Source organism: Dermacentor variabilis, chromosome 4 (assembly GCF_050947875.1).
Source record: "Dermacentor variabilis isolate Ectoservices chromosome 4, ASM5094787v1, whole genome shotgun sequence".
NCBI classification, from domain to species: Eukaryota; Metazoa; Arthropoda; class Arachnida; order Ixodida; family Ixodidae; genus Dermacentor; species Dermacentor variabilis.
The window spans coordinates 1641072-1654292 of NC_134571.1; the positions used below are offsets into that span (position 1 = coordinate 1641072).

General features: G+C 48.2%; 1 protein-coding gene and 1 long non-coding RNA gene across 2 annotated transcripts in view; both read right to left on the minus strand.

The window, feature by feature from the left end:
* The window catches only part of LOC142578567 (uncharacterized), a 93902-nt gene that overhangs the window by 31081 nt on the left and 49600 nt on the right, over positions 1-13221 (minus strand). The window lies entirely within an intron of this gene.
* On the minus strand, positions 1472-5192 carry LOC142578566 (uncharacterized). Its single transcript, XR_012827227.1, has 2 exons — positions 4887-5192; positions 1472-4700 (listed from the first exon to the last, which is right to left on the minus strand). It is a non-coding gene; the product is annotated as an uncharacterized LOC142578566 (long non-coding RNA).

Here is a 13221-nt window from a genome sequence, read left to right on the forward strand (position 1 = left end):
TGCTGTTTCCAGTATCGATATAGTTCTACACTATGCTTCTTTTCCATTGAATTTATCCAATTTTTACCTTCCGCATTTTTAACCTGTCGTTTAATGCTCTGTCCTTTTTCGTCCTCGTGTCTGGCATACTTACTGGTTAGCTTCCTAGTTCTTTTCCGCCATTGTGAGTCAACGCTCTTTCTGTATAGGTATTTAAACACCTTAGCTGCCCACCTGTTATCATCCAATTTCCTCAGACGTTTTTCGTATAGGATTTCCTGTTGTACAGCGCCATCTGTGGTCGCATACTTTAGTTCACGACGCCACCGCTACGCTTATTTCCGTTGCACTGTGGAAGGCACAGCTTCCCTTCTCTAAGTTTGTATAGGTGTTCTGTGGTTTCCCGCGCAAACCGTGCTTCTTTTCTCCCCGGCTTGATTCGCCGCTCGTGTTACCGAGGCGCGCCCTGGTGGGCCTCCCGAGTGGCGGCCCCCCCGGGCGCCCTCTCCGCCCGATCTCTCTTTCACTGAGCGCTTCATCGCCGCGGCAGATGCTCACAGGCCCAGGCCCCTAAAACTCTCAAGTTCAACAAATGGCCACAGAGGGCGAAAAAATCGACCGCGCGGCGCTGCTAAAGAAACAGGCATAGTAGACCAATTAAAAGGGTTCCCCACTGAGCGCATAATTTACGCTAGAGGCGCCGAACAAAATTATCATTCATAATTTTAAATTGTACTCTTTATTACCAACTTTGTTGTTTTTTGCCATTTTAAACGCAAAATAGCGTTCAGCGTCATCAAACTCCCCCGTGACCTCTGGCCTGGATTTAGAATTTTTACCGGTATGTTTGCGTGCACGGCAGATACGGATTCTTTGGTTCGTACATCGGTTGGTTATTTTGTGCTAAAACCAGTTTATTGCGCTTTGATAGCTTGCGTTATTTAACTTGGGGTGTAAGCCCGAAAGCTAGGTTTCCGTCGTTAGCTATGTGGAACACGTCTGCATCGAAATGGGAGCCAGGTCAAAGCCACCTAGAAAAAAATGTAAGGCCTCCGCACGCCGGTGTGACGTCACACTAGTCGGATGGGCCGGACAGTCGACGCCGTCGGCGTTTCCGCGCCTAGGTTCGTTGCGCTTGCAGTGTGTCTCTTTGCGCGTCGCGGATACTATGGCATGAGAAAATTAGTGCTGTCCTTAAAGTGACAGCAACCTATAAATTCAGATGCTTCGTTTCCAAAGCAAGACACGTATAGCTGACGCAAAAAATAAGGGGGAGCCGCTGGTTCACCGCAGTCAACACCACCATAGAAAGCAGCATTCTTTCATACCTTCCTTAGATTACTTGATTGGCAACATTTTTGTTTTTTGCGTGTATCGCAACACGACCTGCCTTATTGTGCTTGTGATGTTTGGTCGGGACTAAGACAAGCAAACTGCATGCTGCTTAGTCACTCAACTTTAGACGGAACGAAAGAAAGAGGAAAACTGCATATTGAAGACACAGAATATACTTTATTCACAAATGATAAGAACTGCATTCAGAAACAAACATTTTAAATCTTCCATATACAATTATCATTCTCACTCTTGCATTGCGTAAAACAGTCCTCGCTAGACACACGAATATCGAGGTTAATTTTATTGTGAAAATTTTATCATTATAGGGTCACGCACAACTAATTCTCAAATAGAATAAGCTTCCGTCTTTGTTGTACCATTTCTTGTGGTTATTTTATTTCCACCCGCCTTGTTTGCAGGCCTTATTGGTCTTCATAAAATACTGAGATAATGGTGAAATGTAAGTAAAAAACGAGAGGCCTACTCTCAGTCCTAAAGGAAAACATACAATCAATGGATTGCGGTAGCATGGAGAGTTCGAATCATAAACAGTTAGCACAATGCACTCAAATAACATTTGAATTGGCCAAAATGCAGGGTTTAAATTTTGATAATGTAGGCAAATAAGTCCTAGCTACGCCACAGGTTTCTTTTTACAAGGGTTCTGTCAACACAAACATACGTAGATATTCTACAAAACAGAGCTTCATGAATAAAAAATAAATAATGAGAAACATCTCAGGCCTTCAAGGTCTGCAATTTTCGGTCGTTCTTGGCGTTGCGTAATTTGTCGTTTTCTGTGCGGCACAAGTTGTTCAGCAGTGTATTCGCTGCAGCACTTACAACATGCCCCATTACCTCCTGTGCAGGATGACCGAATTCACACACATCGACATCCTCAAAGTCATGAAGGGTAGCGAACACAAGGCCGACAAGAGTATCTTTCTGCCTAGGAAGGCTGAAAAATCGTACGGCATATTCTGGTGTCCTGAGCTTGTCCAATATAATTTCAGTAAAGAGTACAGCATTAACTACAACTGCTCGTGGAAACTTCAGGCCACCCCTTGTCATCTTCGTGATTAATCCATTCTCAGGGTCATCTAGATCGACGTCTTGCATCACAAGGCTTTCACTGCAAGATGCGCATGTCAGCTTTTTTAGAGCTGCATGGGCACAATAGCCGGCAACATAGGTTAGTGCCGGTAGCCTTGACGTTTTTTTCTCAATGTCGGAGTCGGTCACAGTGACTTGAAACTGGCCGTTTCCTGAATGTACACTTGTCTCCAACGTGTTCGCGCTCGGTGGTAGTAGAATGTCCAAATCTGGCAGGTCCAGAACCTTCTGCAAACGCAATTTGTTTTCAGATTCATATATCTGCCTTATAGACACGTGGTAATTGGCACCAGACAATTGCCGGTACTTTCCAAAGCGATCCTCTAAGCTATCAGTTTGAAATTTGTCCAAAAGAACATACTCGAAATGAAGCTCTTTGAGACAGTATATGGCAAGTTCGTGCAAGGCATGGATAGTGTGGCTGAAAGCTATGTGCGTTTCACGTGTCAAGCGGCCATTGTCATGTTCGAGGCTTCTCCAGTGATCAAGCCATTGAACTATTCTCTCTAAGAATTCTAGTTGAGGACATGACGATGAAACTATTGGACCTTGCAATTGATCTCGCAACCGCTGTCCTTTTCTTGGCGTCTTGACGTTAACAATGTTCCACCAAGTCACAATGGTGTCGACATATTGAGAGGTTTCCTTTGCATGCTGGAACGTTGCAACACTGAGAGCAGCAACAGTAGATGAGTTAAAAATCTTTAAGGCCAGTTTAACGTTCTGCCGTTCCATGTTTGAGGGGTTCAGTGCCTTCGAAGTGAGCGTTGGTGCTAGCTTCAAGAGCTCATACTTTTCAGCTTCGTGCAGCTGGCATAATACCTTGAAAGATGCTGTAAGTATCTTTGGTTCAGCCTCATCACTCTTCGGTTCAGGAAAGTACATGCATTTGCCAATGTTTCTTTGATTCAGCCAGTTATTTCTTATACACTTTAGTATGTGAACTGGGTCCACCACAAAAAACAGGGGTCGTGATGGGTCCGCAGGATGCTGGTAAACAATGCTGACACTTGCCGGCTTAGCGAAGTAGGACACGGCTTTTCTGTTTGTGGAGTTATTGTCCGAGATCACTGCGATTATTCTAAAACCAGATGCCTCTAGATAAAGAACAATCTTACGAAGGAAGTCGTGCAGCGCCTTAGCATCGATTTGTGCCACAGGAAGGATGTGTACGACATCCTTGTTTGAAGAAAGCAGGCTCTGTATCATAAATACGTGGGCAGTTTTTGCTGCAGTCGATGAATTTACCGTAGCACCAGTAACCAACCCAGCCTTGTAATAAAAGAATGATTGAAGGTGAATCTCATCAATCATTAACGTAAGTCTTTTCATGCTCTTTATACGTGCTTACAATACGCTTTGCATAGGAAAGACAGCTACATTCTTGCTGCTCCGTTTCAGGGCGTACATCGCACGATGAACACAGTCTTCTGATCGTATCAGGATGCGGCATCTTAAGCTTCATCGAACTTCTCAGGAATCTATATGCATGAGGTGAAATTGTGAACAAAAGGCTAGCAAAAACCAATAAATCGGGGGGATATCGGCCAGCATCTTTCAAAACAAGATCAACTTGACTCTTCAAGAATTTAAGCACTTCCAAATGCCATTCTTGCAACTCGCATGCGAAATGTTTTCCACTTACTTCCTCTAGCAATGTCGAAACCAATGTCAGTAGATGACGGGCCTTTTCAGAACGCTCAGTGCTGATATCCTTACGTGTCTGTTCGATCATGTGCAACACACTTTTCAAATCTCTCAAGTCGCACAGCTTTTCAGGAACTAAAACATCACCACACTTCCTCACACCCGTTTCACCAAAAAATACTTCGACGCGCAGGTCTGTGGACACGATCACCGAAGTACGGACTGCAGGAGAATTGAAGTGACAAGTCCAAAAAGAAAACCTTGGAGCCCTTGTTCAAAACTGTCCAGAAGTCCGAACACTGAAAGCTTGGCAAGGCCTTCAGCAAGTCCGCAAAGCTACCAACCAGATTTTTGGCGTCCTCTTCTGCTTGGGTTTGCTGAGAGAGCATTATTGCTTTTTGCAAATATGTGGCTTCCAAGCGCGCTCTTTTGGCAGCCGGCGCTTCTCGAACGCACACTTGCGGACGCGATAAATAGGCAGGGCAATTGGGAAACAAGCTCGGAACTGCAGTTTTCTTCAGACGGATGTTTTTCATGGCAACTTCGACCACTTTTCCTGTCTTGACGTCCGTGTAAGATGTCATCTTCAAGTAATCCGATGGCAAGAAATGCTTTTCACAGAGCTGAAATAAAAAAAAAAACAAGCCGTTACAGGTATGAATCTCGACGAAAATGTTGAATTTACAAGCGCGTCGACAGGTGCAGAGACCCATCTATTGTGCACGCGTGCACGAATGCATTGCGCACTATGCTGACGAAACCTATTCGTCTGGAAACCCAGAATAACAATAGAGAGAAGAAATACTTACCACTGTGTACTTCGTTGGCGAGGAGTCCTTCCGAGGAACTGCTCTCGTCCATGCTTCCCGAGTGGCTCGGTCAGATGGGAACTTGTGCACTCGGACACTTTGTCCTCCGTCATAATTGGACTTGCAGTTTGGTGCGCAACAACAGCCAGGCATCGTTGCGCTTCCGTGTACGACGAAGCACGCACAATCGAAGAAAAGCAATCGCGTTCACGGTGCAGCATGCCCCACCAAAGCCACCAAGCAAATGCTCCACGCGTTGCCGCTCTAGCGTTGCAGCCACGGAGAAAATTTGTTTTCAGAACGCGCGCCGCGTTCTAGAAACTCAGCGCTCCCCCATCCACCGCTACCATCCGACTCTCGTGACGTATTGACAGGGGAGAGGAGGTGATGCGGTGGCCTTACATTTTTTTCTAGGTGGCTTTGGCCAGGTCCTGCTGCGACTGGGGACAGCAATACCGGTGAGTCATTTAACATCAATCGCTTAACTTCAATCGCTATGTGATATATTCGTCTCGTTAACTTACAGGCGGAGGCAAGTTGGCGAACTAGATGCTGCATTACGTATGGGCAGTCAGGACCCTCCGTAGCTGTTTCCGAAATAAACTTTCAGTTATGAGGCCATCATTATACACACATTCACGAAAGAGGTATCAGAACGCGCGTCACATTTTTCATCTCGTTGTAGCCGTAGCCATGGGTGACTGAGTAGCCTTATCAATGTATGTTTTTTTCAAGTCCGCCGGCAACTTCTTTCGTTCACAGAACTGAATAACCCTTTGATAAACTAAAGCTAATGTACTGAATTAAATGTATTAAACAGTTGCGGGCATGATAATTCACCCATATTTCGTACCTGTTAGTTCCAAATGTTCTTGCTTTCCAGTTTGGGTTACCTCAGGACATTTTTGCAGTAGTGAAGCGGTGCATCACGTTCATGCACGAAAAGAATGCATCATTTCTAATAGCTTCATTTTTTTCATCTATTTGCTTGTGAAACCAGCAGTGTGATTCCTTCTAGTGTATAAACAAGCGCACAAATGTTCTCATTTGTGATCTCAATGATACTTAAGCTGTTGACATGCATTGTAGTTACGCAGACATCAATTTTACGGAGAGTAACAATATTTATTTACCATGCTTGTACATTTGCATGTGTTCTGTAGTCACAAACCATTACAATATATATGTCGCACCTTTTCGCATTTTATCTTGCAAAATTGTGCTTGTTCAATTTCTGATGCAGTCAAAATTTTTGTTCCAGACATGCAGTAATGACATGCACTACTATGACATGCACTATTATGCTTCAGAACGCACCGTATAGCTCTGCTAGCCGACATTGAAAAAGCATTCCTTGAAATCTCAATAGCAGAGAAGGATAGAGATGCCTTTCGATTCCTCTGGTTTGTAAAAAAAAGCACTGCGTTTCTCCGAAGAGGAGATTCAAGAGTGGAGGATGACGCGAGTGCCATTCGGAGCACAATGTAGGCCATTCCAACTGACGGCAACTATACTCCATCACCTAAAGAATATGCCTTCAAGCAAAGCCAGTACCGCGAAACTTCTCAGCGAGTCATTCTACGTAATGATTTAGTGGTTGGAGCAGAGTCAGATGAAGAAGCATTTCACATCTGCCGCGAAGCCAAAGAGATTATGCAGGAGGCAGGAATGACGCTAAGGAAATGGGCGACCAACTCAGATGGTCTGATTACCGCACTGGAGCATGAGGAACAGTCGGGAGGCAAAGAACTGGCTGTCCTCCAAGAGAAAAGTGTGAAGGTACTTGGAATCACATGGAATCCGTACAGGGATACTTTCACTTTTTCTTTGAGGGGCCTTCTCGAATTTATGAAAGAAAAAGATGACACCAAGCGGTTCGTTCTTCAAGCTGCTTCACGGATATTCGACCCAATCGGATTTGTTGCGCCGTTCACCATTGCCATTAAGATCTTCCAGAAATTGTGTACACGTGGAATAGGCTGAGATGAGCAGCTACCTCAGGATTTGCAAGAATGGCATGAATGGGTGAGCCAAATACCAGTCTTGCAGAATATTTCCATACCAGGTTATCTTGGCAGCGGAACCAAATCGCCCCGAGTGATGCAGGCTCAGGTATTTTGCGACGCAAGCCCTTCGGCATATGGTGCAGCGCTCTACATCTTACCGAGCTGCTCAGCGAGGCCTGAGTTGATCGCAAAAGCACGTGTGGCACCTATCAAGACAATGACACTGCCACGGCTGGAGTTTCTAGGAGCCTTGATCAGAGCAAGGCTACTTAATTACGTCTCAAGTGCCTTCACTGACTTTGAGATCCACTGGACAATGTGGTCGCATTCCATAATTACCTTGTCATGGATAAAAGGTGACGCAATGAAGTGGAAGCAATTTGTGTCGAACAGAGTGAAACAGATCAGGAAGAAAAACGATCCTTCTATGTGGAAGTATTGTCCAGAACAGCCAAATCCTGCTGACCAACTGACACGTGGAGTTTCAATGGACAAGTTATTGTATAACCGTACGTGGCTGCATAGACCAGACTCGCTAGGCGAGTCAGAAGATAGATGGCCACTACAACCCCCAGAACGTATCAGCAGCGACGACAGAATAATCTGTGAAATGACTGTCGTTCACGTTGCGATCTCCAGTGCGACAAAGTCGACATCGATTCTGTACATTGACAGCTACAGCAGAATCGAAAAGCTGCTCAGGGTCACGGCAAAATTTATCAAACACTGCCGATTCAAAAACAGAGCACACACTGGTTTTCTAGTAGCCGAAGAGATCACTGAAGCAGAAAAATATTGGATCAGACATGTACAGCAGCAAGCCTTCAGCGAAGATATAAGTTCGACTTCAACAGGTATATCAGCAAAGACAACCTCTCGCATCAAAGACCTCAACCCGTTCTTGGATGCCGACAGCATCCTCCGTGTGGGCGGGCGCCTGTTGCACCTTGACGCATCTGAGGAGGTAGAACACCCAGTCATCCTCCCGCACGATCATCATTTTTCTACGTTACTGACAATGCGAGCACACTGCGAAATACTACACGGAAGCGTAAGAGACACCCTGTCACAGTTGCGAGAGCACTATTGTGTCTGCCGGGCAAGAACATTAGTGAAGAAAATCATACACGGCTGCTATAAGTGCAGACATTTCAGAATTGGTCCTGGCGAAGCTCCAACTGCTCCTATAGCACGTCATTGTTTAAGGCCGACGAACCCATTCGAAGTCACTGGAGTTGACTTCGCAGGACCACTATTTGTTGTGACTCAAGCCGGAGAAACAAAACATTACATGGCGCTCTTCGTATGTGCCACATCATGAGCAGTGCACCAGGAACTGGCTTTCAGCATGACCTCATAAGCATTCCTCATGCCTTTACGACGCTTTGTAGCGCGAAGGGGTCTAAGTCGCGTTATCAATTCAGGCAACGCAAGAACATTTAAGAAGACGTTAAAAGAGTTAGAGAAGCTTTACAAGTTGCTTTACCAAGAGAACGTAACGGCATACTTGAACCAGAAGAGTATCACTTGGAAGATTATTCTTCCCAGCGCACCATGGTGGGGCGGCTGGTGGGAGGGTCTGGTCAGGACGATCAAGCTTCCGCTGAGAAAGGTTCTCGGCAAAGCTCGACTTAACATTGAAGAACTGACGTCTGTGCTTACGGAAGTAGAAGCAGTCGTGAACTGGAGGCCTCTCAACTACGTTGGGTCGGACAGCGAAGAACCTGGTGCATTAACACCAGCAGATCTCCCCATAGGACGGAGACTAATGACGCTACCACAGGGCAGCAACGACGTGTCAGTGGATTTTACGCCCACGGAAGCTGTCCGACGACACGCCTACAGGAAACGCTTAACTAAGAACTATGGAAGATGTGGACGAAAGAATATCTGCTGCAACTTCGATCAGCGCACTTTTCCCGTGGGAGACCCACCAACGAAATAAAGACAGGAGATATCGTCATAGCCCACGCCGAGAAATTACCTCGACAAATTTGGAAGGGCTCTTGAAGTCTACAAGGGTGTTGATGGCCATGTCCGCTCTTGCAAGATTCAACAACAGCAAGGAGTTATTACCACCAGACCAATACAAAAACTTTATTCGCTCGAGGTGAACGAGTGATTTGGCGGCCGGGAGTGTGTTGAATCTCAGCACAGTCCCCGATCGAAGAAGAACGAGCACCTCCTTCCTGGAGGGAGCGCGTGCTCACGAGCACGTGCAGCCAGGGGCTACCTGAATGGAAAAGAATAAAAAAAGAATGCCTTATGCTTTGAACTTCACTTCTAGTCAGTAAACCGTACGTCATGTTAAACATCGGTCTTCTCGGCGTGCGATTTTCCGCTGCTTTTCTTTCGTAATCCAGTACATTAATTCATAACACGAACATGACCATGTGCCATGCCTTCTTTAAAGGTGCTTCTTACCGCTCCCTGTCCATTCCAGTGAACTTGCGAGAATCTATCATCAAAAAGCTCATAGACCATAGAAAGCGTCATGACATTAGCGGGGGCGGGCGGGCGTCTCGGTGCACGTTTTCTGCTACTCACCGAGCATAGCTGTCCCGATGCCGTAGCAGAGATCTTCCTCGCGTCTGTGCTGGCTGCATACCCGAGTTGTAGCCGACAGCTGTTTGCCGGTTCTAAGTTTCGCTAGCCAAGCTTCACGCACCTTCATGTCCTCCGGCTACGTGCGAATAAGGCTGACACCAGGCTCCGTCGCGTACATCCGGCACTGCGGCACCGAGCAGTAGCCTACCATGCTGCACGCCTCCAAAAGCAGCCACTGCCTATTATAGTGATTTCAAATGCTGTCAAGCAGATACCAAATGCGGGAAAACCTCACCACATAATCAGAACGGCAGTGCAGCTGGGGCTTTAAACTTTCGTTTTCCGTTCGCTTCGGCGCTTCCGAAGCAGCCGACGCGGCCACTGTGTCCACGTGATCCCTCATGCCACGTAACGCCGACGGTGGCGCCAGCTTTTCCAGTGGTGGAGTCCGATTCCAATATTCAAGAAGCAAAAAACAAAAGCCCACAGATTTTTTCTCTCGCGCCCGCTCTTACTCGCGCCTGCGCACAAACGGCTGGCGATCCCTCAAATGATCCTCTCGTCGCGCCGCCACCATCGGAGAGACGCGGTGCATTCTGGGTGCCGGCGCATATTGCAGCATGTCGCATCTCGCGCTGGCTGCTGCCGCGGATCGCCGACGGACGCCGCATACGCCGTCCGCGCCTCGCGTCGGTGACTATCGACCTTTTTCGCGGAGCAGTTCGTTCTAAAGAAACGAGATGGCGCTTTCGGCGACAGCGCACGAATACGAAAACATTACCGCTTCCACCTCACTTTTGTGTGATCAGCTGTCGTCACTGGAACTGTGCAGCAATCATGACAGACTGAATCATGTGGATTGAATAGGTGTGCAGTAGTTCGCTGCAAAAATAGTGACTGGCATATGGGTGTCTTGCGCTGGAGCTTGAGGTATAGCAGCGGCGCCTAGTGGCGGCGCGCGAAACGTTATCTGGGTAGTACCAGCTTGGGTAGTATTGAGCCCTGGCCGTGGCGAAGCAAGTTTCTAGCCCGAGTATTGCGTCGATTCGCACTTTTTTCTACCCTGTTGCGAGTGCCAAAAAGCGAGTCACTTCTCACAGACCACGCCGACCACGCTGCGAGCTCGCCGCAGCCTATAGTTTAACGAAAACGGACTCTCCGTGAGACGTAATGCTGGAAGCAAAAGGAAACGGCGACGCCGTTCCGGAGAGACCTAGCTCAGCCTCGAAAAAGCGTCACCGTAGTTACTTCTGCGTCGTGGGCTGCCATGAAGGCCTGAATCCCAACATCAGATTCTACCGTTTTATTTCAAGGCCTCACGAAGCAGATCGAGCGCCGGGAGCGCTGGATAACTGCAGTTCGTCGCTCTGGGTAAGCGAAACTTCGCGCCATGCTGACTGTTTCGCATGTCTTGAAGCTTGCTTCATTATCTGCGTTATAAAATTCGGTCTTTTGCACCTACAGTCCCGACGGCAGACCGACATAGCAGCAGGCATGACTGGTGATTCACGATTAGAGACTCGGCCACAGCGACAATTAACAATTCGACCGGTGCGAAGTGGTGAAGTAACCAGGCCTGTGCAAATTAGCACAAATGGTCGGGCTGATTCGGTGACAATTCACTACCCCACTACGAGCAGCACAGCAAGGTAGTATTGATTGCAGCACATCTATGTTAGAGCGCTGTTATTAAAAGCTACATCAAGCGAGCAGCGCACGAGCTCGCGCTGCAGTGCGATTCGCACGTACGTTACTGCGAGCTCATATGCATTGCATCAGTTATTTATCAGTTGCTGAAAGGACAGATTGCCGCTACTACAGTGCAGGCATAACTACTCGTCTAGCGGCGTGCAGTCAACAAAGATTGCAGCAGGCCCACCGTTACGCGGCATGTCGAAAGACCGCTGCCGTCGCGGTGCGTGCGATCGTGCGCTCGAGCAGTTCGTACATCGCGGCGTGCTGAAAGGCCGCTGCCGTCGCGGCGCGTACCATCGACGATCCGTCGTGCACTCGAGCTGTTCCGTACACATGATGTCTGCTTATCGCTGCTGTGAATTCATTTACAGCAATCATTTCCTCGCTTTTGTGCGCCTGAATCTAGCAGCGTGCAAACCTTACCTGAAGTTCAACTTCGCACGCGACTCGCTTCACTTGCGATTGACAACGCGCTAAAACTTTGCCGCTTATTTCTTGAACGGCGTACACGTATTCGGCGTTGCATAATTTGTTGCCTTTACGCAGCGTGCCACCCCTGAAAAAATCTTCGGCGCCCGATATTCGCTGCATGCAGTGGTACAACAAAAGCGAAAGTGGCGGGTCCATAATGTAAACGTGCTTTCCGAAGCAGACGACCGAGCTTGGTACTACCCAGTTCAGGACAGAGGGCGCTTTTTAGCTCCATTTTCGCAGCGCCCCCTGGGCAATGCAAGAGCCCCATTAAGGAATAGAACGAATCTGTGCGGTCCGGTCTCGTGGACCGTTGCTGCAACTGCCCGTACGTATTACCGGCACTTCGAGACGTACGGCTTTTGCCGAGGATACAGAAATTTGCTCATGCGCCAGCGTTTTGTCGCTAAACTTCAAAGAAAATGCTTCAGCCCCGGAACGTCGGCAAGAGTGAGTACGGCTCGTTAAACAATGACAAAGGACATAGGCGGAAAGTTTGCATTCTTCTGGGGAGGGGGAGGCCTCGACCAGCTTTCCGAAACCACACGCACGCACGCACGCACGCACGCACGCACACACACACACACACACACACACACGCACACACACACACACACACACACACACACACACACACACACACACACACACACACACACACACACACACACACACACACACACACACACATATATATATATATATATATATATATATATATATATATATATATATATATGATCACCATCAGCGTGGCTACACCCACTGCAGGGCAAAGGCCTCTCCCATACTTCTCCAACTACCCCGGTCATGTGCTAATTGTAGCCCTTTTTGTAAGCCTCCAGGTTTCTGCCCGGTAGGTGAGCACTGGTAAGACACAGCTGTTATACACTTTTCTCTTGAGGGATAATGACAACTTGCTGTTCATGATCTGAGAATGCCTGCCAAAAGCACCCCAACAAGTTGTTGACAAAGGGCAGTACCTGCGGTCGCTGTGGTGGTGCGCACTCACAGTGCCAGTTCTCTCAAGCACAATGGTTCACGTGCGGGAAAACTGGGCACTTGGCACGGGTATGCCGAAGGGGGAGTAAGAACAGCAAACAGCAGCAGCAGCAGCAGCCTAGTTCAAGCCCAGGTACCACGCAAGCTCGCGGCCGGGGTCGCCGTCGTAACGGTACGCGGCGGGGGCGTGCGGCAGCAGGCTCGAGTTATTCCGCGGCCAGGCTCCACGTTGTGGCCGAGGATTCGCTGATTTTCGACATGTGGAACACAGGCTTTGCACCGTCGTCTGTGCCGCCGTACATGCTGACCGTCGAAAGCTGCGGGCAACCCATTTCCATGGAGCTGGACACAGGGGCCAGCGTGTCGGTCATGGCCGGGAAACTGTTCAGGCGTACCTTCCCCGGCGTGTCCGTCGAGGCTTCGGGCGTGATGATGCGCAGCTACTCCGGGCAGCTCCACCAGGTCGGGTCAGGCACAGGTCAGCGATCGCTTTTGCGACAGGGAGGACACCCTTCCCCTTTACTTAACCAAGGGGTCGTCGCCGACGCTGCTGGGCCGAAACTGGATTCATGCACTGGGCGTTTGTCTGCCAGAGTACCAAGAAGCCAGCCTGC